Consider the following 26,368-nt stretch of genomic DNA (forward strand, 5'->3'; position numbering starts at 1 on the left):
GGACATAAAATGTCACTGATGGAAAGAAATAAAGGAATCTGGCATTTCTTAGCTAAAACTCCATAAAAAATACCACATAAAAAATAACCGTCAACTCAATACACTAACAGCAGACACTCATAACACAAAACCTTCACAGGAAGTCAATGGAAATCCTTCTGACTTAAGGAGAAACTAGACAACATCTAGGATTGTTGTCATTAAAATATTATGTTTGCAATTTGCATGTAATCCATGGTCCCTGCGATACTGTGAAGTTCATTACTTTCAACACATAATTATCAACACTTTTTGACAGTGAGCAGGGAAACTAGAAGGCTCTTTGCTTCCCAGGTTCTTTAGGAAATACGCAGTTTTTGCAGTGTCACAGCTGTTCTTCGATCAAGATACCAGAGTTTTTACCCTTCACACTCCATACTCTCCGAATGCACAGCTGTGATTTGAAGCTATAGTACACAGCCTAAATGAAAAGAAATACTTCTTGCTCATGGAGCAGTAATGCCATTTGTTTCACCTCCTTAGGGCATGCCTACCCAACACAGCAGGGCCATGCCAAGACGACATGGCAGCCCACGCGAGCTAGCTAGGTGCAGGATAAGGACGCTGTCCCTCGGGGCGTGCTTTGCTTCCCCCCCTGACATCTGCACTGAGCCAGGGAGATGCTGACTCCCCCAGTGTTTTAAAAGACAGCAAAATGTAGAAACATTCATGTTTTGCTCGTCTCACCCTGACAAGACATTTTAAACACTGCCCTGGAAGGAGGACAGCTGAGATGAAAGGCAATATAACTCCTCTGTATCTGACTGGCCTTGAGTCAACGCTGCACCTGTAACACTGGGTCCGGCTCTGGACCCTTATACAAGAGAACCATTGACATAGTGCCGTGACCCAGTGGAGGGTGATGAAGATGGCTGGGGGCTGCAAATGGCACATGGGGGAGTGCCAGGGGAGTTGTCTTGTTTGCCTTGGAGGCAAGGCTGAGGACCAATCTCACTGCCCGTGCCAATGCCCAACTGGCTCATGATGGGAAAGGCCCAGCCCTGGAACAAGGGCCTGCCCATGTGGAGAAGTCTCCATCCTTGGCGATGCTCGAAACTCACTGGGACAAGGCCTTGAGCATCCTGATCAAATTTTGAGTTTAGCCTTGCTTTAAGCAGATGCCTGGACTAGATGATCTCCACAGGTCCCTAAATAACTCTGTCTGAAGACACTGGAGAAATTAAGGAAGCAAGTATCACTAGACTCCACAGCATATGGAGAGCAAATAAAGGAACTTCATCTAACCATGGTTTTTATTGCAAAATGAGTTATCTGCTGATGCCCTGGGGTCCACTAAGCAGCTTCTAGATCTGAATTAAGGTAGTTACTTCAAAGATAATTCAGGATTTAATACCTAAGTATACTTAACATTCTCCTAAATGCTTTTCTGAATTTGAATTTGAGCTCTGCTGTTACAGATGACCTCATATGAGACAAGGGACCGAAAAGTAGAAGAATCCTGACTTAGTATTAAAATCCCTAGCAGCACCGAGCCCCTGAAAGACACAATGCTACTCTATACGCTACAGCAAAGTAGTCCAAGCCAAAAGATTTATGTTCATTTAATAATAAATAATTTCATGAGACTGTGAGAACTCAGGATCTTTGACCTGGAACTCCACAGACTTCAAAATTCCCAAACGAGGTTAAGTGAGCTAAATGATGACAACTCCTTCAGTGCTCCTCTGCTCTTTCTGTGTCAAGGAAGAGTTGTTCTAGGTTATGATTGCTCTTGTAATTAAAAGGGGGGTCTGGTACAGATAAGGGCCTGTGCTGCAAAACAACACTCATATTTGGAAACGAAAAGAAAAATGCAGAGCTAAAAGGGATACTGGTAAGGAAAGGAAAAGAGATGCTGAAAAAACAAAACAGCTAGCGGCTTAATGAAACTTGACTTTGAGCTGCATAAATAAACACAGCTACAGCTTCTTGCAGAATTTAGGAAAACGCCCTGAGCAGATGAAATGTGGCGGTTACCATGGCAATTTACATACAGTCATACATCAGAAAAATCCTGTAGCTCTTTCCCAGTTTAAACTCCCAAATAAAAATATAGGATCAGGTACAAACGAGCAAATCTCTTGTCTGCATTGGTGAGAGATTATTCACAGGGGTCAGCTCACGACCTGTGGTGAGTGCCCACCCTCCACATGCACAGGGGTTTACAGTCTGGGAGCAGGTGGTTGCTCTATACCTCCCCTCTGCCTATTAAAAAAAAGTGTATGTGATGGGGGAGTACTGCATAGCAAACCTCCTTCCTATAAGGGATGTGACTGAATACAACACAGGGCTGCTCTTTCTACCCTTGCCACCTCTTTGCATGGCATCCTAGCTCACGGTAATGTACAGCAGCTCCTGTACACCTTTGTACTGCACCACTGTCTCCAGGACCCAGCACTGCTCACTGCACCTGCGACCTGGTGTTGGAAAATCAGCTGTTAGTGCTTTCTACCTGCCTGGGTGCCCAGGGTGCCCAGCCTTGCCCACGGACAGCCTCGCAGCAGGCTGGGGCCCAGATGTGACCAGCTGCCAGCATCCCCGCACAAACACTCTGGCTGGGATGGAGTTAATTTTCTTCATAGCGGCCTGTAGGGTGCTGTGTTTTGGATTGGTGCCTAAAACAGTGGTGGGAACACACCAGTGTGTGTTACGCTCCTCTTCAATTTCCAAAATCAGGGAAGGGGAGGACAGGGTAAGGGAAGCTGGGGAGAAGCTGCGAAGCTGAAATGGCAGAGGGACGTTCTTGTCCTGCACCTCTCCCCCTGCGTGTCCTCGCCAGCTGACTGTGGGCAACACTGCTGCCTGTGTGAAGATGCGCTGAGGACCAGGACAGCCTCTGCCAGCTCATGGAGGGGAACCAGGCTCCGGCGTCAAGAACAGTGACAGCCAAGGGAGCAGGCATCCACCACGGTGACTGGCAGGTGATGCTCCGCTGATTTGGGCTGCCTGGAGAGCCCGCCTGGATGTGCAGCTGGGAGTGCTGGAGTCCAGGCATCTCAGCCGTGAACCCCCCGAGCAGCCCTGAAATAGCTGCAGAGAGGGTGCGTGCGGAAGACTCTGACCTAGGGACAGCATAAGAAGAAAGAGTCAATACATCTGGACATGCTCTGAAAGGATGAAAAGGCAACAAAAGGATGTTATTCTCAGGTCTATGCCCAGAGGGAAAGTAAGGGGCAAAACGGTGCATGGGTTAGGGATCTCAGCTGCCAAGGCTGTTAACAGAGAGAGACAACAGCATGGGAGAGGGATTGCACTGGACAGACCGCCTGGGCACTGCAGATGGAACTGCGGCTGCACTCAGGGAGAGGGATCTCAAAATGGCTCTCTCTCAAGGGCATCCTTCCTCACGTCTTTCTTCCTGACGGCTAAACACACTGTGCACAGCTGTCATGCTGGTGCATGACGTCTTGGACAACAAACAAAGGTACGTTTGACTGAAGATGGGAACAACAAGAAATAACGAATGACAAGGAAACGCAGAATCAAAAGTTCGCTGGATGATAAAGGTCTCTCTCTGCCAGAGATCACACTCTCCTCAGTAATGCCGCACAACTGCTGAGGCTACAATTTCGCTCTCAACGAAACACTTCTATAAACTACTTCTTACCTGTGATAACACAACCGTGCCCTGAACGGCACAGCTCCTGGCGAGAGCGCGCTGTACGGACTTGCTGGAGAAGAGGTCTCCTGGCCCGTCTCCTTCCTGCCTCAGGGCTTTAGGAAACTTGGGAAAGCAGTTGGCAGCACAGTGAGTCCTCTCAAACCTCCTGATGCCAACACTTTGCTCTTCTGCGCTGCGAAACTACAATGCCACTTGGGATCCTACCACAACAAGCAGGCGAGAACGTGCCTGAACATAAATCTCTGAGCTGTCGCATTTGACGACTAAAGTGGTTACTGCTAAGCACACACTCAGCTGCAATCCTGAACCTGGGCTGGAGTGGATAAATAGAAGTGATGCATTTTAACAGCAGACCTGGAAGCATCATTATATTGTGTTTCCACTTTAACAGTTGAAAATAATTAATTTTCAGAATAAGGATGTCTGAAAGGCTTTATGTTGTTTCTGTGCCAATGCACAAGGTGTTTTATCAGACTTTCTCCACCTGCCATCTCTTAGTGTCCTAAAAAAGGACCAAATGAAAGACAGGAAAATGTTTTATTATTTCTTGGTCTCTTTTCAGGTCACAAGGAATCTTTCAATATCATTTAGAAAATGAAATCATGCACTTTCCCCCCCCAAATTGGAAATTTTAATTCAAATAAATCGTGGTAGAATAATAAATCTATTTAATTTTTTTTTTCCAAAACATCTAGTGCTTTTAGGACAATTGAACTGAAAGCTTGGATACCAAAGCCTATCCTTTTCTCATTGAAAAGGTTTGATTTGGAGAGGTTGCATACATTTCTGCTTCCTGACTAGCTAATGTGCTATACGCATGTTTTCTATAAAAATAATAAAAAAAAAAAGAAATCCTCTACAACAATGAGAAACCAGGGTGATCCACAAGGCAGGCACTTCAGCTTCTCTTCTGAGACCAATAGAGACAGGTTTATGGATATACACTCTGGACCAGCCAGAACGAGACGGAGAGCCAGTACTTGCAGTCTCTCAAAAAGGCAGACAGGGTTTGCTTTTGAAAGATATGGAGCGTTTTTAACTCCCAGAGGCAGCACAAAGCACTGAGCTGCTCAGGACTTCTCAAATAGCTGCACAGCAGTCGCTTGCTCACTCCTGGACTGAACTTCTGTTTCAACTGAAATTTGAACAAGGGAACAAAGGAAGAAAAAACCACGAGAAGTGCCCCATCCTCCTCCTAGTCCCCTCAGCAGCTAGTTGCTCCATCCTGTAAGACATTACACACACGTAACCAATACACTACACATACATGACCAAGCTTGCTTTAAATGGTATCACAGACCAAAGACATCCTTCCTCAGTTCTCAAGAAAGCACGCAGAGACAAAGTGCTGTCGGAGCCCACAGCAGGCCTGCTGCCTGCTTGCTACAAAAGTATCAGAATATTCCAATAAACCAATTATTAAACTCAACTTGTCCTGTTAAACTTGCAGTATGCACTTGTTCTCAGCTGGCACAACAAATCACCACCAAATCTCATTGCCAAAATATGTCATCCCTTCTGTTTGGATCTCCTCAGAAAAAAAAAAAAAAGAAAAAAAAAAAAAAAAAGCAAACCCACCACACTTTACAGCTGGAAAATAAAACAAAATATAGCTGTAATTACATATCTGCCTTCTGTTACACTGAAATTCATTTTATAATGGCTCTGTCTCTTCACAAAGCTCAACTGCAAGAGAAAGGTGGAGGTGACCAGAGAGGTCAGCTGAGTTAGCAAGTAGAGAAAGCCTCTCATGCAAGCAGCATTAAAACAGGCCATTCAGAAAAACCCATGCATGCTATGATGATTTCATGTATCGCTCTCCAATAGGAATAGATAGCATTTTATAAATCTGTTAGTCTCAACAGATTTGGCTTCCACAAACATGTAAATCAGAAGTTACTGCATGAAGGCAGTGTGTTGTACAAATGCCATGTAAAAGAAGCAGACTTGCAGGATTTACAATATACAGCAACTGAGGTTCACACACGAAAAAAATTGCAATTTTTATTTCTGCCTATAGTGCAACAACTCAGAATTAATATTAAACCTCTTCTGGATGTACAAATATTTTAATCCCCTCCTGCAGTCCTCCCAGGGAAAATACTGACATCTGCTTTAGGAACCACATAGCTGTTTAATTGATAGTAAACTTTCCTATTTTTTAAATAACAATAGTTTAAAGATATAAATGGTGGAGGGGTACATCCAGTTATTTTTTATTTTGAAGAAGTGATACTGAAAAACCCAGACCAGCCATCCAAGGCAGGACAGGGGTAGCGCCGAGTGCTTTGTAAGCACCATTATTCACAGACAGTTTTACTTCCAATGAGTACTTGGGCTGATGACAGCCCAACTCACCCCTTCCAGGTGACCCTGCTGAGCCGGCCAGACTGGTATTTAAAAAAACCCTTTCCAAGTGGCAGCATGAACAGAGACATTGACCAGCCCTGTGGATCGACTTATGCAATCAGACACAGTGTCCAAATGAGATGTTGGGAAAAGCCAGCACCTAAACACGGACCCAGCAAACTCCAGTGCGACCAGGGACATCCCGTGGGATGAGGAACTCCCTGGGGAAAGAGTGGGACATCATCTCAAATCTATCACAAAACTTCAGGACTCCTGAGGCTGGTTTGCATCTCGCTCACAGAAGTGGTAACAGAAAAAATGTGCACAAGCCCCCCGAGACCACAAGCGCCCAGGACCAGGCAGACCACGAAGAGCCTGCACCAGGAGATGGCTCTCCCCCTCGCCCACAGCCTGGCACAGCAGTGTGAATCACAGCTGTCTGCAATCAAAGATTTGCTAAGCAGAACTTGAAATATCAACAGGATGGATAAAACCTCTCAGTTTCAATGTTAAATACTATTTTGCAAGGGGTAGTACCTCTTGAAAGTTAAGAAAGTGCCCATCCCAGATGGCAAGTGGGCAGTACCACACCAAAACCAGAAGACAGAAGCTCTTTTGAACCTCTCACTCAGGTCGGATGTCCTCTGCAGCAATACTTACCTAGCTGGTGAGATGCGAAGGGTTTATTCACTCTTAACCTGTTTTAGCAAAGCAGTTCTGAGGTCTAAGCGTGAAGACGTTTGTGAATGGCAGGCTGGGCTGCCAGTTTTCACTCCCTAGCAATCAACACCAGCTGGGGATGTATTTACTTTTTACCATTTAGGCCAAAGTAATAAAATGTTCACATCACAAATAGAGAGGAAATCATAACATGTAGTATTAAACAATTGCAAACCCAGGGACATTGGGGGCACCAAATATTCATGTCTTCTGTAATAACATGATTTATTTTTAAAACATAATATTAGAGACAAGGACTACTTTGTATTTAATAATTAGTTTGCAATTTTCACCATATTCCAATACATAAATACAAAGACATCTGCTGAACAGTTTTTGTCAAAACTTGTTTGCTTTTGAAGGTTGTCACCCAAAAGAAATATTAAAAATGAATAATCTGTTTCAATCTGGGCATGAACAATTCTGTAAAATCTTTTTATTAATATGATTTCAGATATGTTCTGTGCTACACTGGAAGAGAATAATTATAATGAGGTTTCTGCTCTGTATGTTTGGGCTTATCAGCTCAGCATTAATTTTCCTCAATATCTGGTGAAGGGTCCCTTGCCACACGCCTCTCGCAAGCACACCTCCTCCTCCCAGGATAATTTATATAGCAAGGACAGGAGACCAGGCAGGACCAATTCAGCAGAAGAACTGAGCCATGGGATAACTTTAAGACAGTTGTTCTATTTTTAATCAATCATCTTAGCTGATACAAAAAATTGCCAAAGCAGCCATGAAGAACACCTCAAGGAAGTTTTGGGGAACAGTCGCAATATTATGAAAAAGTGATACATTGACACTTTAAATCCAGATCTTGCAAAGTAGCGGGGTCATGACAGTCTCTTACTATCATCAGTCAGAACCAAAAAAGCCCTGACCGCGGTTATAAACCCTACGGTCACTCACATCTGGGGATGCAGGAGCATTTTATTTCCTTTTCTCACTAGCACATTTTACTGGCAAGAGCTAACCTTTCACTGAAATACCATGAAGCCTATCTCATACCATCAGCACACCCCATTACCCTCCGGCTGGACATTATTTTCACATTTTAATCATTCTTCTCAATGTGAAGTCAAACAGCTGAAAATCCACTTCCTTCACAGAAATTTTCTTTCCTTACCGAAGTATTGCACAAGACAGCGGTTGCCCTGCGGAAAATCTGCAGGAAACGGGGCTGAAGCGGAGCTGGGGGGGGCACAGAGCAGGAGAGGGACCAGCATGAGCAGGCATGGAAGAGCGAGGGGTGCTCCCCCCACCCCTGCTGCAGGGACTGGGCACGGGATGGGGATGGACAGTGGCTGGGAGCAAGAGCCAGGCCCTGGGACTGAGGAAATGAGCCCATGGGCTCTGACTGATGAAGCGGGATTTGGGGAACAGCTCCATCCTATGCCTGGACAAGAGGTCTGACGCCTACAAAGCAGCACTTGCACCTGGCACTTTGCAGCTCAGTGCAGTCAGTCTGCTGGAACCGGCCGCACGGAGTAGTTCTGGCTGGCCCACCATTGGAAGTGTTCAAGGTCAGGTTGGATGGGGCTTTGAGCAACCTGAGCTAGTGAAAGATCACAGAATCATTTAGGTTGGAAATGACCCTTAAGATCATCGAGTCCAACCGTTAACCTCACACTGCCGAGCCTACCACTAAACCACGTCCCTAAGCACCACGTCTACATGTCTTTTAAATACCTCCAGGGGTGGTGACTCAACCACTTCCCTGGGCAGCTCGCTCCAGTGCTCCATGTCCCTGCCCAGGGTAGGGGGGTTGGACTAGACGATCTTCAAAGGTCCCGTTCTGCTCAAACCATACTATGATTCTATGATTAAAATTGGTCTATGTTGATATACTGGTTTGGTGTACTGCAGATTTTCAGGAACAAATTCACCAACATTCTGCACACTCCTGACGTGGGTGATGACACTTTGCAGAGGGCTGGGCAGGCCGTCGGGGGCAAGAACTTGCTCCAAATGTCCAGGTCCACCTTGCTGCTGCAGTCCAGCAGCGTGGCAGGGAGGACAGCCCAGCTGGCTCACACCACCCCAGACCTGCTCTCACCAGAGTTGGGATGACTGCTCTGGTGGCTCCCAGTTCCTCATCAAGTCTCATAAGCCTCCACTGCGAGAGAGACAGCTCTGCCAAGGCACTGTCACACAGTTTGCACGCCAAAATTGGGGTGGTGGGGTGTGGCACGGGAATCTGGATCCACACCGTCTGCTGCCTGAGTCATAGGAGATGAAGCACCATTCTCCAAGGAGACTGGTAACATTAAAGATATGCATCCCTGCTTTGTCTTACAAATTGTAAACTTTACTGCCTATTGAGTTAGAATGACCTTTAATTTCTTTGAAATAGGAATCTGTGTGAATACGGTGCAAATGCATATACAATGTGATATCTATTTTTATATCCATTCCAAATACAAAAGGATATTAATGTATGGGTTATCTGATAATATAAGATTTCACTGCAATTCAACATAGAAATCCATCAGAAAAGCTCATAACTCTCATAACTGCTATCTGTGCTTAATTCACACGGGGAATGGCATAGGACCTTAATCTGACATGCAAATGAATATAAATCCTTAAATAATACTCTCTCTACATAGTCATCACTGTAAACGTGCCCTCGTCTTTAGTACCCCAAAATAAAGATCTATTCTGACAAGACAAAGCCCTGCCAATAATTTCTGAATGTCAGTTAATGAAAGACAGTTTCATGACAAAGGGCTTCTTTCCTTAATCTCTGCAAGGCATTTCAAGCCCACAAGGTGCAGCTGTTAGCCCTCTTTTAGAGACAGTTTCATACCGAGGACTCCTGGCTATTAGATTGGCTATATGACGATGGTTTTGGGGATTTCATTCTTTTCCCACATACTACCAGCTGTGTACGCTGAGCCTTATAAAAATGCACCACCCAATTCCTAATGGTTCCTGAAGCATTCTGTCTTATGGGAACCGTATATGCTGTGAAAAAACACCACCCCAAAACACCAGAGTTGCATTTTTTTATGCTGTGCGCAAAGAAGCCAGCTCAGGCACTATGCTTCACCCTATCAACAGGTCAAATTTGGGGTTTGCTCTTTTTTTTTTAGAAAGTAATTGTTAACATGAACAGAACACTTAGGTAAAAGCACTGGAAGACCTTTCTAGCACTGACAGGGAGAAAAAGATTGATTTAAATTTGCTCGGGCCAACCACTCCTGTCGACAAACCCATTGCAGAGGACAAACCCCGAAGAGCTTGGGTCATGATGGCAGAAACCCCAGAGACTACAGTTCATCCTTAAATGCTCTCATATTAATAGGAACTTGCATGAGGGGAAAAACACGCTCCAGCTGAAAAAATGAAAGAAACTAAGACTTAACTGTAACTTCTGTATGCACTGAGCTCGGTGAGAAGACTGAAATGTGGTGAGGAAAGCCCAGGAAAAAACATTTCAAAATCTCTAACCAAGGTTAAACTGGGAAAAAAAACCCCAAACAAACACCTAATTTTAAAGTACATATGAACAGGAAACAGAAGCATCATCATCCCTTTCATAGTGCTGCAAAACAAGGAAAATGAAACCTATAAACCAGCTGATTAGCACAATCGCTTATAAGAAACACAGGGGAAAACAACGCAAGTAGGCCCAAAAATAATGCCTAAAAATGATGCGCTTGCCTCCGTGCTGCACGCAGAAATAGGGAGGCCAGAAGCAGGGACAGCCCTGGGCACTCATATGCGGGCACAGCCAGGAGGCAAGGGCAAGGACTACTGGCTTATACAGCTTTCTGCTCTTTATATCCACATTCCTCCAGATTCTATGTATATATTTGCTTAATTTTACACTAGCAAACATTGCAAGTTTCTCCTCAAAACCACCAATGAAAAAAAAAGGACACTTTCTTAATCATTTTATATGATAAAAAACCCAAATACCCTACTATATCTTTTTCTCATGTAACATGAGAAAATACTCATTTAATTTATGTAGCGTGAAAGTTGATAATATGTTTTGCAGTTTTGTTTAAATATTTTGTTTAAATAGTTCTCATGTTAGCTGTAAATGAATCTTAATGCTAAAAATAACCTGTAATAAAAATAATATGAAATCCGGTAATTCAGGATACTGCTGACCAGGAATCATTACTGCATTACTGTTTCTAGTGCAGCAGTGAAAAAAGAATTTTAAGATAAAATTTGGGGGTTTGATTTAAAAATTTAATTTAAAGACAATTTGTGAATTTGCACAGAAGTGTATGGGGTTTTGATTCTGAATAAAAGATATTCCTTTTCTTTAAAAATATCACAATGTTTCATTTCAGCTTTTCAAACGAAGCAGGTCTTTTTACATTTTTGTAATTGACCTTGGATTCGAAACACAAAAGAATGTTTAGCTTGAATTTCTCTTTATTTTGAATCGGAAAGATGTGTTTTGTTATTGCCTTCAAGATAACAAAAATATGGTATTTTACATTATGTGCATTTGAAAAAAAAGTGAAACAAAAGGTAATTTCAGAATGAAAAATACAAACTTTAGATTCTCAGGAAGGTCAAAAGTTCCATTTTGATTTTAGTAAAATAAGAAGTAAAATCAGATGGGATGTGTTTCGTGGAAAAAGTTTTGGTTTCTGTTAAAAGAACCTTAAAAACATTTTTCCCAGCAGTGATGAAATGGTGACTTAAGCACCCACCTCACGCCTGTTGTAGAACTCTTGGTGAGTTCCCCAGCCTTGATGTGCCTCAAGAATGCTCCCAAAGAAATAGTTTGTTTGTTGCTGTACCTGTAATTTAACTGCAGAAGCTGAAGAGAAACTAGAATGAATATAAGCCATGGCAGTGAAACGCGTGACAAAACCTGTCTATAAAACAGCCTTCGGAGCAGCGCTTGCATACTCAGCCCCCGCTGATGCGCCCAACACGCCGACGGTGACCTTTACAGCGTGACCAAGGACACATCTCTGCGCTGTTGAGGTTTTTGCAATGGTTTCTCAATGTATCAGTGTAAAAATAGTCTCATTGTGTATTAAGGTTTGCTGACCAAACCCCCTGCCCCCAACTCTAACAGCTCAACTCAGTGGCCATCTGCCTACAACTTTATGCACCATTTGCAGCGTCAGGGAAAACATTATTTAAAAATATGGCAGTGTTGAAAGATCTAACCGCAAAATAATGTGATCTAAGACAAGAAATATAGAGAGCATGACCCTAGTTGGGCAATTTCTGGACATGCCAGTAAACTCTGACAAGCAAAAAGAAGGCAGCTGGGGGGTGCACTCTCAGGCTGATGAGATAATGAAAAGCCACCCAGGAGCAATCTCATCTGTAAGAAGATCATTGCAATAACAGTCAAAAAAATGCAGCTACTCTGGGCTTACAGGAATGTTACAGCAGACAGCAAAAAAAAAAGGAATCAAATGCCAGCTTGCCTAAAAATAGATATATCTATGTTTATTGTTCAAGCTTTAGCCCGAAAGTCTAAATATCAAATTTAGAGTGATCAGAAACGTCAGAGAGATGAGGAATGAAATAATCAACAGAAAGCGTGAGGCATGCTTCCCTTTGGATCCTCACCTTTGTTACACTTTTCAAATCCTTCTTCCTTTCACAAACTAGGGGTAAATTCCTCATTTATCTCACAGTCGGGAGTTTTGCTGCTGACTCTATGGGGACCAAGCTTTCTCCTGGTGCCTCCTGCCTCCACTGCAGATCGAGAAACCTGTCCCCACACTTCAGCCACGTGCCTCCAGAGCACTGCAGAGAGCAGCTCACGTGCTGCCACTGCCCTTTGGCTCCCTCCATCCATCCACCCCTCCATCCCCACTCAAGGGTGCCCCTCCTGCGGCATTGTGCATGCTAACTCCTGCCAGCCTTTGCATTAGACGTGCCACCCTTGTTAGCCATCAGCAGCACTTAGTGATTTGGCAGGCTCCAGAGGACATCGAAAGGCTTGTTTCTTTTCGTCCGAGTTCAGTTAGCCTTGCTGTTTTGCTGATTCAAAGTGTTTCCTTTTGCATTTAGCAAGGATCCCATAATATTTGCTGGCAAAGCATCCTGAGAAGTGAAATTCAAATGTATGTATTTGTAAATGATGCAGGGGAACCTAAGCACCCAGATCCAAATGTGCAGAGTCGCTTCTATTGTGGACGCCAATACCGGTGGCCTACGGTATGCCAAAAAAAATAAAAACAAACACGTTGTAAACTAAAATGTCTTAGAACTGAACATCCATTGAATTTCAGGACAATCCATATTCAAATGGATTTCTGACAATATCCAACCTTCTGAACGTCCTCCTGCTCCTGTTCACAAAGCACCAGAGTGGCATGCGGGTACCTGCAGTCCTGCTCCCAGCTGCAGGAAACACACCATTTCTTCACAAGAACAAGCAATTCACATTTAGTGAGTTCAAGCAGTCAAAGAGGTGATAATCTCAATGACTTGTGAATGTGTTCATTTTTAAAGGTGTGAAAAAATCCCAGGTACTCCTCAGCCAATGCTGACTAATGTTCTTCCTCCTAGCGAACAGCCAAGTAGCATCATTAGAAATATGTGTACAAACACCCCCAACTTACATCTATCACCTGTTGCAGACATTGTCATACCATATGTTGACTTCTGTGTTGCAACAGCTACACTGACAGCACCGAGAGAAGGCACACAGCCAGCTATGTGTGTGTTTCAGCCTGCTCCTTCCCAGAATGACAGCTCTGGGCATTGTACCCTGGGAAGTTTTCTACCAGGTTCCACCTCTTGTAAGTTTTAGCTCAGTATCGAGAGTCTGAACTTACCATCTGAAGTCTATGACCACAGAAGACAAAAGTTTGAGCAAACCTGAAGCAAGATCTTTGCCTGCATTGGCGAGGAACAAGGCATTTGGAAACATTAGCTTACCATAGCTAGCTGTGGGGATCTGGGCACTTCTGAAAATACCAACAATACTCTCTAATGTCTATATGGCTGGCTCCCTCTCACCTCATCCATTCCTATCCTTCACACTCTTTCAAGAGAAACAAGATTTGAATGTCAGATCAAAAGGTCCTGCTCTTCTCCCAGTTCTCCCAGTGTATGTCTCTAGCTGTCAAACCTTTAGATGGCGAGTTTCTCAGCATGGTCAATGCACATATTGTCACTTCAAATACTAACACAACAACAGATTTATCCCTAACAACATTTTTATTCACAATAATACACTGTATTCCTTCCAGAAAGCCATTTACAATATTTACACTAATTTGCTTAGACAATATTATACAAGAGAAGTCTTGCAGTTGACAAGTCATAGCTCATTGTCACCTACTACAAATAACTGATTCTAAAATTTCTGCTTTACAAACACATTGGGATCGTCTGTCTTGCATTGTCTCCTGGGCAGTACTTTAGAAGCCCACAGCCTCCATGTGCTGCACAGTTTTACAGCTGTGCCTTCTGTTTAACTCTTGCAGTTGATAGTGGGGATATGTTTTTGGAAAACACCTTTAAGCCAGCTGCGTCTCAACTTCCCCACAGAATGGCAGCATTCTGCCAATTTGCAGAACACCACTAAAAACTGAGAAGAATTAAATTTGTAATCCCCTTGGCTCCTTCTCATGTCCTCCAAGTCTTGCACAAGATCAGAATAAAAAGGACTTCCATACATTGAATTATGTATGGTCTTAGAGTAAAATAAAGTCATGTCTCCAGTGTAAAAGAGTGATAGCTCCACTGATTATATATTAAAATATAATCCTCTATGTATCTGTTGCCTGGATGGTTGTGGTACATCAGGCCTCTGAATTCATTGGCCTCAAATTCACAATCTTCCTACCCAGAGTTGAAACAGAACTCACCTTCCCATAATCTGGGTACCTGTTTTTGCAAAGTACAAAATTTGGTTAATTATATTGCTGGGATAGGATGCCATTAGTATAGAAATAGTTCCTTCATGGATGCCTCTGTCAGTGCATATTCCCCTCACTTACTGGACCTTCAGATTAGGAGCAGTGGTGGATCAGGGAGCTCACTGCTTACCTGCAGACTGGGGGAATTGCCTTCGGAGCTTGTCATTGCTTAAGCTAAGAGAAGGTATCAGCACATATTCTTGTCTATGGAAATGCTGATGTTTTTCTGCCATCTCCATAAAGGAGGAAGGGAGACAGACATAAGAAAGAAAGACTTAGAAAGGACTCTGGAGGAATGCCCTGGAGATGGGAGAGAAAGCACTGAGTAGCACAGCAAGAGGCTGAGCCTGCAGTTAAAGTAAACTCAGCACAACGAACTGGGGTGTCCGTCCCACTGACTACAAGATATCAGCTCTCTGGCCCATGTATAAGGACTAGCTTCTAGCCAAAATCTTCTAGTCTGGCAGTCACAGGTGCTTTCTCAGAGGATTCAGAAGCGTTTGGTTAAACCACACAGATACCTGCAGCAGATGATACACTTAGGGTGTTCACTGCTTCAGAGGCAAGTGAAGAAATGAAGCACTGTTTTGCAGACACACAGAGGACACTTCTTCACACATCTAAGCCAGGGTAAAACAGCAGGTGTGGAGCATGTACTTGTGCCAGCAAAGGCACCGCTGCTGGAAGGCCATCATCCACCCCACAACTCTTGGATCCCACCAACCAGAACTCAGAGCTAGGGACGAGTCCTGGAATTCTTGGGCACCAAACTGGCACCTCAGTGACATTCTGGGGAGATTAAGAAGAGCACAAGGCGGGTCTCTTATGTAAGATTTGGTCAATATCAGAAAACTGGGCTCATTTAAGCACTTGATTCTCTCCCCTAGCATAGAGAATAGGCTTGCATTAAAATAGAGCAAAACCAGTACAGTAACTAACTACTGTTATTTTCCTTCCATTTAGGGAATGAAATAGGCTCACATTTCTCCCTTACGCTGCTGTGCCCACAGTATCTACCTCTAATACCACGCTGTATTGCACAGAGCAAGATGCACACACGGTTTTTCAGGCGCTGCACTAACCACCAGAGGGAGTTCCTGGAAACCAGCAGCGGAGGAAACGGAATTAATATTGATGTTTTCTATAGAGCACTCAGGAATACTAATCAAGACCAACAGATAAAGCAATCCATGCAAATCAGATTGACCGTAATTGCTTTGCAGGGTTTGGCTTTTTTATCGGTAGAATCGGAGCTGATTTTTAAATCCACCTTCAAGACCTGAATCCTGCTGCCTTCTCAGCTGTGCAGCTGAGCACGTACAAGTGCAAAGGCTAGGCGCTTTGTGAACTAAAATCACCTATTAGCAGATTACTTCCTTCCTGAACTGCAGGAGGACCAGAGATCGTTCCATTTTATCACAGTGGCGGTTTGCTCCCCGCTGTGTTGCAGGGACTGTGCAGCTCGTCGAGCCAGCAGCCAGCAGCACGGGACTCCATCCACACTCATCACCTTTAGGTGAGCTGTCCTCTCTCTGTGGAGTGGAAACTACACAGCTACTGTAGACTAGATGCCTAGCATTTATGTGGCTGAATTTCAGTTAAATGAATTGTGTGTTCGGCTGCATTGCTTCTCTGGGATTAACTGGAGAAATTACAACAGTCATTTCCATATGGGTCTGAGATTCTGATTGCAGAATGCCACACAACCTAGAGAGTTCAGGTCCCCGACGTGGGGAAAAATAAGATGCTGGATGACCACACGGAGTCATCTACGAAGGCAATTAATAGACTTTGTGGGAGCTCCGGGGGGATTACCAGCCAGCAGCAGAAGCTGCTCTACATGCTTTGCCGGTGGCAGCATATGGTGATTCACTCGGTGGTTGGAATTAAGCGGTGGACTTTCTCCTCAGCTGAGCCTCCTGCCGGAGAGGGCTGCACTGACTGTCCCCACTCAGCTCTCTGGTCATAAATGCTGTGTGTTTTGACCAGGAACATGTTTTTAGTGACTGTTGTTTGTGCAGTGAACTATGGCACATAATGAAAGCAGAGTTTAAAAACAAAATTCAAACCACTATCAATTTAATTTGATTACATGTGAAAAACCCTCTCAGCCCAGAAACTTACTCCTGACTTCTATCTATATATGTGTGAATTTCTTCCCAAGTTCACTTCTGGTATAAAATCAAAAAATTTGCATGTACAAAGACCATCTGTTTGCAGAGCTCAGGCAGTCAGAGAAGCGATAATCTGATGTGCATTGCTCATGTGAACACACACATACGGACGCAGGCAACACACATGTATTCCTGTCAGTTCTCACTAACCGTCCCAGGGAAATCCATGGAGCATCACTAAAAATACAGCTTATGTGCATTAGTTTCCAGGACCCTAATTTATTATTATTAAACTAGAGGTTTAATTATTATTGTAGTTACTAATTAATTATAGCATAATTAGAAACAATTTATCTATTAATTAGAAGGTTTGGGAGAGGATAATAGCAAAATTGTCATGAACCAGAGAAGGGCTCTTAGCAGCAATCCTTTACAGTCAGTGAAAGTGAAGTGAAATAGGCTGAATTTTTCCTGGAGGTGCCTGGTAGAGACACCTAAAACACATAACCAACTTGTCTCAGGAGCATCTGTTACTGTTCTTTGACCACACAGACAGCCCAGCTCAGGTACAAACCCCTGTACTACAGATGCCTACATTTCTACTCCCGTTAACAGGAGGATTGTGGTCACACAATTATTACGCGTTTGGAATGGGACTGCAGCTAGGGGAGTGTATGAATTATTGTGTACAGACAAGTTATTATAAGGTCTGGCTCTTAGCTGCGAACTCAGAAAGTCTACTAAATAAAAAAAAGAGCCAAGTTTCTTGCCAGCTCAGCAACTAATAACCCAAACCTATCTTAATCCCTACACATTTGTGTATCTCAGGTTAATCACTGATATAAATTAGCTAGTACCCAACAATTAACATAGGGTACCCATGAATAGTGTAAGATAAGTAATTGCAGGGGGGCAGGGGTGGGGCTAAGACTAGAATTAGACAACATCATCATTATCAGAAGGCATCATTTCTGCAAGATGATTCAAAATTAATACAACATGTATTTCTGTGTTAAGTATATTCAGATACTTATTAATGCTGTAGAAAGCTGGAGATGTCACTATGTCACTTTCCATACAATCTTTTGGAATTTTCAGTAATTTACTTTTCCAAAAATAAATAGTATTTGGAGGAGGACAGCACCATCGTAAAAATCAATCTGGTTTGGCCGATTCAGGTTAGGAGTTCCTATCAGTAGTTAATCACTCTTTGCAAATCTGGATCTGTGCAACTACCATCACAGCACACTGCCTGGTCATTTTTTTCTTTTAAGAATGAGGGCATCCCTTACAGTATTTAAAATAGTTTATTTATTTTCATTATTCTTTCTCCTCTTTTCTTCTCTCACTTTTCTTCTAGTGAGAAAAATTTCACAGGATGTTCTTTTCAACTTATTCTATGACATTACATATTATGAACTATATCAATATTTGGCTTTAAAAATAGTGTGACTCAATCCATAGAGTGGGGTGAGATGTCAGTGTATGTACAGAGGTAAACAGAGCATTGTTCTGCGTGGAATTACAGCACCTCTAACTCATGCAGGATCTGAAAAGGAAGACAAACTGCCTTAAAAAAGCTATTCTTGTTCCAACACAAATGAAGTCATGTTATTTTAGAGACTACCCCAGGACACCAAATATCAAAGCACTTTAAGAATGACAGAAAATGAGCACAAAACTGAAAGAAGGTTTGTTAAAATAACAGATCTCTTCCAAGGAGCAATTTCTCCTTCACTGAAAGAAATCATATGCCCAATCAATAAATAAATGTCCCATAGACTATTACTTCTGAGCAAAACAAAATGCACTGAGAGTCAACATGCCAAAGTACAGCATTGGAAAAGGTAAAGAGAAAAACACTATACTCATCACAAAAAGCCATTTGCTCTTCACATGCTTCAGATTTTTGAAGAGCTGTGGACTCCAAGCACAGACTACGGGCTTCTGCAGGAGGTAAGGCAGCAGACCGGGCTGTAAACCCCCACCTTTGCTCATTGCCTGCACATTGGAGCGGAGGGGCAGAGTCAGGGCAGAGCCCACCACTGCCCACCCGAGGAGCTGTGCCCGGAGGGTGCTGGCAGCGTGCTGCTGGCGTGGGCTGGCGGCAGGTACTCCTTCTCCTGCCACCTCTCCGGGGAGGGGAGAGGAGAGGAGAGGAGAGGAGAGGAGAGGAGAGGAGAGGAGAGGAGAGGAGAGGAGAGGAGAGGAGAGAGGAGAGGGACACGGAGCTGCTTCTGAGTCCCGGCATCTCCTGGGGCAAGGGAGCTGTCGCACTTCTGTGGCTCCAGGCTGAGCTCCACTCACAGCCCTGGCTTGATGCAGGACATATAGTCCAGACTAACCCCCAAAAAGGAGACCTCACTGGATGAAGAGGTATATTCAGCAAGCAAACACCAAATAAATGGTCTCCAAATGAATACCGGCCAAAATCTGGCCTACGCTGCTTGCACATAAATTACTGGACTTCTTACATTTTGATAATTACTTTTTTTTCTAAGCTAATATATTCTTCTACCACTTATTGTACTCTAGTGAAAAAGCCACATTGCATCTCCTACCACTTTGCTCTGGGAACTTTGCCAGTTTGCAACAGTTTCAGAAAAACAAGGGTTTGAGGGCAATGGTGCTAGGGAATCTTGCTAGCAGAAGTCTTCACTCTCAACGTGTACAAGTCTCTCTTAAATCTCTCAACAATTTTCTCCCCACACAGTTTCCTTCCTGAAGTGGTTTTCATTTAGTGCAAAAGAATTCAGCAGAGCAAAAAACATCAGCGAGAGACTCAAGAGCCGTTAGATTTGTTATGCTCTTCAAAGAACAGAGGCACCTTTTGTTGTTCTAGACATGCGGCAGCAGCTCCAGTGCTGCTGCTGCTCTAAGCAGGGATATAATAGAGCCCTGCAGAAAAGTGGCTAAGACACGTACAAGCAACATGCCATGGGTTTTTATTTGCATAACACTGGGAGAGCACTTCACTGCCCTGGAAAACTTTCTGCCGTGGATCCCTACCACCTGGGGGACTGAAAAACTGAATTGAAAAAACCCCGATGACTACTTCTATAGAGCAGAATAATTAAATAATGGTTTGATACTTCCTGACAGATGAATAATAGCAATGATGTTTACAGTTCTAGCACTGAAAGGAGTCTGTAATTCCAGTTTATCTATTCACGAGTGAAGCAATTCACCTCCTGTGCTCCAGTCAGCTGGAGCCAAACTAATATGGAAGATTAACCAGTTTTACTCACTACTTCTTCTGGCTGGGCCAACTTCTTCCAGTTCTGGTTTTAAACATGTTTCTCTTAACATGAACTTAACTTAAAGAGTGTACAGAGATTCTTAGAAATGTCATATATCCACCTCAGGAAGCCAAGGTCAACCTGAGAAGAGGGAACTTGAGGAGTTTTGCAGGTAGGGGAAGCTTGCAAGGAAAGGGCCCATAATTCCAGGAGAAGGGTTGGTTGGTTTAGAAACATGGGCAGTGGACATGTATGAGGGCTGTCATCCCCATCAGCCCAGTAAGAAATAGCCTTGGGAGCAAGACCCAACGAGTGCTACTACGGCCTGAGCTGATGTTTTTCAGCTGGGGTCACAAGGGACTCTTGTCCTGAAAGGGTCGGGCAGGGATGGGACCTGCTGAACGGGCGGTGGGGCACTGGCTGGGGAGTACCCTTCACGGGTTGCTCAAGAAAATAAATTCATACCTAGTTTGCTGGGTAACAGCTCATCTCTGTCCAGTTTGCAAAGGAAGGAATTTATTCCTATACCAAGCAATACACTAAAAGATTATTTGTAAGTCAGGTGGGTTTTTCTGGAACAGTTCCAGTGATAAAGCAATGCAGCAGATGCAAGGAAAAAGCTCATCATCTTACTTGAATTTTCCCTCCCTCTTCATTGACTTACAAAGCACAGCAAGCTAGATCAGAAACTGCCCTATCTGCAGAGCATTTCTGAGAGACTAAAGTTTATATTGAAACTGGAGTAGGCATGAGGCTGGAAAAATTGTGAAATTTATTTCTCTAAACCTTTCTCTGGTGCTTTTGGAATATGTCACTCGAGAAAGATTTATTCCTCTGGGAAAACTTTGTTTGTTAAAGAAGCAAAAGCTTTTTGTATTTTTAACATGCATCCAATTAACCATTGCCTGTGGGTTGCTATTCTGGCTAGCACTATGTGTCTGACCACATGGACCATATTTACACTAGTAAGTTTAAAAGTTTGCTATTTACGAGTTCTCTATGCCTACATTATAAATAAGAACAACTTCTGGAATGATTTGGTTAAAAGACCTGCAGCAGAATGGCATGCTTACAGTCCTGCAATGCCGATACAACACGAGGTTACACGAGTCTTTAAATGTTATTAGCACACTTAAAACTACAACGTGCATCTTAGGGGTTTATAATCTGCACTAACACACCTGATAGTGTGGGAAATGAGTTCGCAGCACAGTATGTGAAGCGCCTCACATGGGGCACAGATCTCTTTACACCAGCACCGTTTTGGAACCAGCTGGCTTCAAGTGGGCATTGTGTTCTGTGGTAGGTCCCTTCCATTATTGATGAGTTATTTTATGTATTATGCAGTACTGTAATGAAGATGCAGTCTTTTGTCTTCCCACACTGTGTCCTCTGTGGTGCTAAGAAGTCTTGGGGCAATATTATCAAATGAAACAGTCACTGCATTGTAGAAAATGAATGCAGCTGACTGACTTTCCCAGCAGTAACACTTCAGTGCCACTGAAATATCAGCAGACGCGGGACTAGTTGGAAAAAGTCTTATGTGAAAATGAACTGAATATAACATTACAAAATTATATTAAAAAAAATTGTGTAGACTTTCATGTGAAATCCAGTGCACCATAATCTTCACACATATCCAGCACTGACAGAAACCTTGCAAATACTTAGGGCATCTAACTAGGAGAGAGAATGTATACTACATACTGCCAGTTTATCTGCTGTTTGATGAATCAATGCTTTATTCTTCTATTTCTCCCCTTATTTTGGAGGGCTCAAAGTGCTTTCCAAGGAACCTCCTCACAGCAATATGGAAATGCAGTCACTTCTGGACAAGGATAAGAGCAGAATGACCGAAGGAATGGAAAAAGATCTCAAACTCCAAAGAACTTCATCAAATCCAACTTATGGGAAAGGGGGCTAGAGAAATACATGTCAAATAATCCACAATAGTGGAAAAGAAAAGCCAGCAGATGTGCTAATCAGAACAAGAGGAGTAAGGAGCAATCCTTCTGACTGCCAGAATGACCTCTCTGCAGAGTTAAAGCTGGGTCTGTGAAGCTCTGTGTCTGAAGGCACGGGGCTGAACTCTGCACCCTCTGTGACCCACACATCTGTATCGTGTAGTCTGTAAGCCACTTAGAACAAGAAAATGGCTTTCTTACAAGCAAAAAAAAAAAATAAAAATCACTATTCATTTTCTTCAAACCTCTCCCCTACTATTTCATGCTTTCTTCCTACTTCTCCCTTCTTAGTCAGATAAGGCAGCTGACCTCTTTAAACTATGACTAACTCTGCAACATAGCCTTCTGCATAAGGCTTGGCAGCACGTGGTGTGTTTACATTTAGAAATATGATTTTCTTGCATTGTAAGCCAACAATAACTATTCAAGTCCCCAGGGCAAAGACATCAGAAGAAAAGCAAAAGTCTATAACGTGTTACATTCACTATGTCATAGGCAGCATTTACCAGTCGGCTGCATACATAGATCAGACTCTCAATTCTTCTCCAAGAGGTACCAAATCTTTAAGCCGTGGAAGCCCAAGATGCCCTTGCAGTTGGTCACGCCAAGCCAAAAAGCCGAGCCACTGTCTTCTCCTGCAGCATGGAAACATGCAGGTGCTGTCAGGGACCAGCAGGGAAGCAAGGACGGTGTCTGAAGTGAGCAAATAAGGAAGGAAAGAAATGAAGCCATTCCTTTGCCTGTCCCTAGTGACTTGGGGAGCAAGAAAGGAGAGAAAAGAGTCTCACTCCCTCTCTCAGGGAAGTGTAACCACTCACTGGGAGAAGTGCTGAGGGTACAGGCTCTGTTAAGCCCTGCAGAAAGTTACCTTCATCACGGGCACCACTGGCTTTCCTGCAAAATCATGCCAGGAACTTGCCCATTTTAGCTTACTGATATCCTCACCTTACGTCCTGCTCCAATAACAGTGCCGTGCTGCCACCGGTCATTGCATTTGTTAAATCTAAGAGGAAGTAAGCCCTGAATAACATGAACCTTGTCTGCTTACCAAATGTCAAACAGCCTGTGGGCAGGATCCATGCAAAATGCTTTTCCCACAGTGTCCCTGGGCAAGAAGGGGTGATGCTCTGTCCCCAGTGCAACCTGGCTGCAGGTGACAAGGTAAGCTGATGACATTCCTTGGTGATGCTCCATGCATCAGGTAGCTTATGCTAGTAAAAGGCCTGGTGTCACAAAGTGGACACCCATGAAAGAAAAACAATTTAATGGGAAGTCATTTGTCATACTAATGGTCTTACTAAATGACACCATTAAAGAACCATAAGCAAGAGATTGGTAATGAGCAAGTCAATGTTATCATTTGCTCTCATTTTGCAGGCTGGCTCAGGACCAACTCTTCATTTTTTATTGTAAAGGAGAACAGATTAAAGAGACGTATAAGGAAATCAAAGTAATTAGGCATATAAACAAGCTGGCAGGTAAACAATTGTGATTCAGTGAGGCAACTGTCAACCTCTAAAGGAAGGACGGCACACATTTGTATTATTATTTTCTTTATAGTCTTATTTTATCTCATTTCAGATTACTCCTAACATGATCATTAGCATCCTTACAAAGCACAAGACTGAGCTGAGTACGTGTTCAGCTCCCGCACTGCAAGGCTTGCTTTACCCCACCCTGAGGACGTGCACTGGGAGAGGCTCCCATCACAGCACTGAGAATTTGGCCACACGTAAGATGGCCAGCCCCCCCGGTGGGCAAGAGTAAGAGTTCATCCGCTGCAGAAATACAACTAGACAGCAAGTTTAGTTATCGCTTTTCTCCCAGCTTTCCCAAACTTTGGGACGTCAGACTCCCTGGAAGAATCCCTATCCAGGGATGATCTTGACACACAACCCAGGTTACCACAGGCTGGATGTAGGATCTGATTTAGCCCATTTAACCTTAGGCATTTAACGAAGCACTCAGTTTAGTTTTCACTAGTGCCCCATGTAATCAGCACACCGATAGCAGTGCCTGCGGTGAATGATCTCGGGTATCGTAGCCTCTCTTGTGAAGAAGTGGGACAGTACCGTAATTCTCAACACTAGTTCATAACTGTACATTCATTTGAAGTGACTCATGCATTTGAAAGTCAGCACTGCCTAAAAATTATTTCCAACTCCCCAAAACACAGACTGCTATCATTTTTTTAAACTAATTCAGCTTAATGCACCATTCAAAAACCCACACCATTGCTTTGCGACTAAGACTAGTTATTTTCCCAAATGTTACAGTACCCTGACTCCACGTCTGCTGAAGATATGATGCAGTCTCTGATTTTCTGCTGTAGTCTACCATGATTAATTTTAGTCTACGCAAGTAGGCGGCAGAATGAAGGGAGAAGCAATCATGGAAGCCAGAATCTGTATCCAACTACGGGAAGATTAGCAGTACCTAAACACAGTAGTCTCAGCAGGGAATACACAAAACAAGAAAACATTAGAAATAGCACATCCCAAGTAGTGCGCATAGCATATCCAAAACTGTAGAGCTAGCAGATAGATAGGGTATTCTGTACTATGAATGTGCCAGAGGGAACCTCTGTTCAACTCTCTGGTTTTGGTTGAGGATTTTATTAGCGTGTGAGCAATTCTGTGCATACAAATGCACTCCTTAAAGCTGTCATCTGTCTGCATAAGCACATGAGCAACTTTAATACATGGATGCGTAGATATAATAAATACATTTTTTTCCTAATGATTCTTCCATATGAAAAAGCAAGCCTTAATGCAGCACGCAGGCAGCAGAATGGATGGATATGCAGGCAGTGACTGTGCCTGAAAAGATATATGGATATGTATGTTTGTGTGAATTTCTATTTGCATTAATTCATGCCCACAAAAGCTTATGTGCTATACGAGCCTAGAAGAGCAGATCTGAAAAAAACATTTTATACCTTATATTCATTATGTACTTTTGCTGTCAACTTGCATGCTGAGATCACTGCAATAACTGGGAAACTTACGGTGATATAAAAGTCCTCATTATAATCTATTATCTATTTGTAGCTAATAAACTTACAGATAAATACTTATAGAAATATATTTTGTAATTAAAAATAATTTTGATAAAAACCAATATTTTGGGAATTTGTTTCATAGAATCAGAGTTTTTGTGAAAAGCCACAAATGCTGAAATTCCCTTTAAACCAAATTTCAGTTTTTGACAAGCTCAGCTGTAAAGAATAGGACAACTGGCAATCTTTGAAACTTCTAACATTTATGTATGAAAGAAAAGGGGTTGTTGAAGACTGAATGTTTACCAGACCATTTTTTTTCCTAAAAAAGAAAGTAGGAAATTTTTTCATCTATGACCCAATTCATGCCTGTCTGTGTGACAACTAGAAACTTTAAATGCAAGCTTTTCAGCATGGGCTGGATCTTATGTCTGTACAGCATCTAACACACTTTGGTGTGCTAAGTAAATGAATAAAAGAATACCCCCAAAATGCAAATTAGTATTTGCTATATATTCATAAACTTCTCAGGAGTCTAACAGGCTTTTCAAGTACTCAAAAATACTTTCTTAAAAATACCTGTTGTTCTTTGCTAGGAGTAGCTAACATAATTAAAGTATCGTCTTTAAGATAGTTTCTTTCATTTTAGCCTAAGAGCAATAAATTCTCATCTTGAAAGTCATGTTTCCACAAGGCACCTCCCTGGAATAACCTAAAAATCCTGCAAAAACCCCACTCCCTTTGACGGGAAGAGACAGATGGAAAAAAACCCCCAAACTTAAGGGCTTTCGGAAGAAAGGCAGACCCATCATAGACATTAAACCAATGACTACATCAAGATCATAATCAAAGTATGCAAATTTTGGAGTCTCATCTGGTGGTCTAAAAGGGTTGAGCACATTATGAGCAGCCAAAGAGCTCTGTACTCTTCAGACTTGCATGAATTTAAGACTGGTGAGTGTTGGCCAGATTTCCTCCTGAAGTCTCCTGCTGTGGCACAACTAGAGCTGAAAAAGTTCAAGCTGAAGAAGGCAGAATTCAGCCCTCAGTACTTCTAAATATAGCTCAGAATTTAAGACTTTTCTTGATTTTTGATGACTTTTGCATCTGTCAGCTTAATAGGATGAATGGAAATAGCAAAAGAAAAATAAGACCTTTTATATTACAAATAAACCTTTTAGTAACACATATTTGTGTATTGAAGGTTGTCAGGAGACAAACTCTCTCTAGAGGGCTGCTGTCCATCGCCAGTGAACACTGCAGTGAAACCCGGACAACAGCAAGTGATGTAAACCTTGACTCACTGTGTTTTCAAAAGGAAAATAGGGCTGTGGAAAAAAGACACCACACAAGAACTGCTTTCTGTTCCCAGCCCAGGAGCTGCAGAGAGGTCATAGGCATGTAACTGAGGGCAGTACTTCATCCAAATACTGCAGACCAGAAACCGGTTTCCAT

General features: G+C 43.0%; 1 protein-coding gene across 6 annotated transcripts in view; it reads right to left on the reverse strand.

Annotated features, from left to right (window-relative positions):
- Positions 1–26,368, reverse strand: part of EVL (Enah/Vasp-like) — a 159,336-nt gene that overhangs the window by 42,796 nt on the left and 90,172 nt on the right. The window lies entirely within an intron of this gene.

Source organism: Buteo buteo, chromosome 6 (assembly GCF_964188355.1).
Source record: "Buteo buteo chromosome 6, bButBut1.hap1.1, whole genome shotgun sequence".
NCBI classification, from domain to species: domain Eukaryota; kingdom Metazoa; phylum Chordata; class Aves; order Accipitriformes; family Accipitridae; genus Buteo; species Buteo buteo.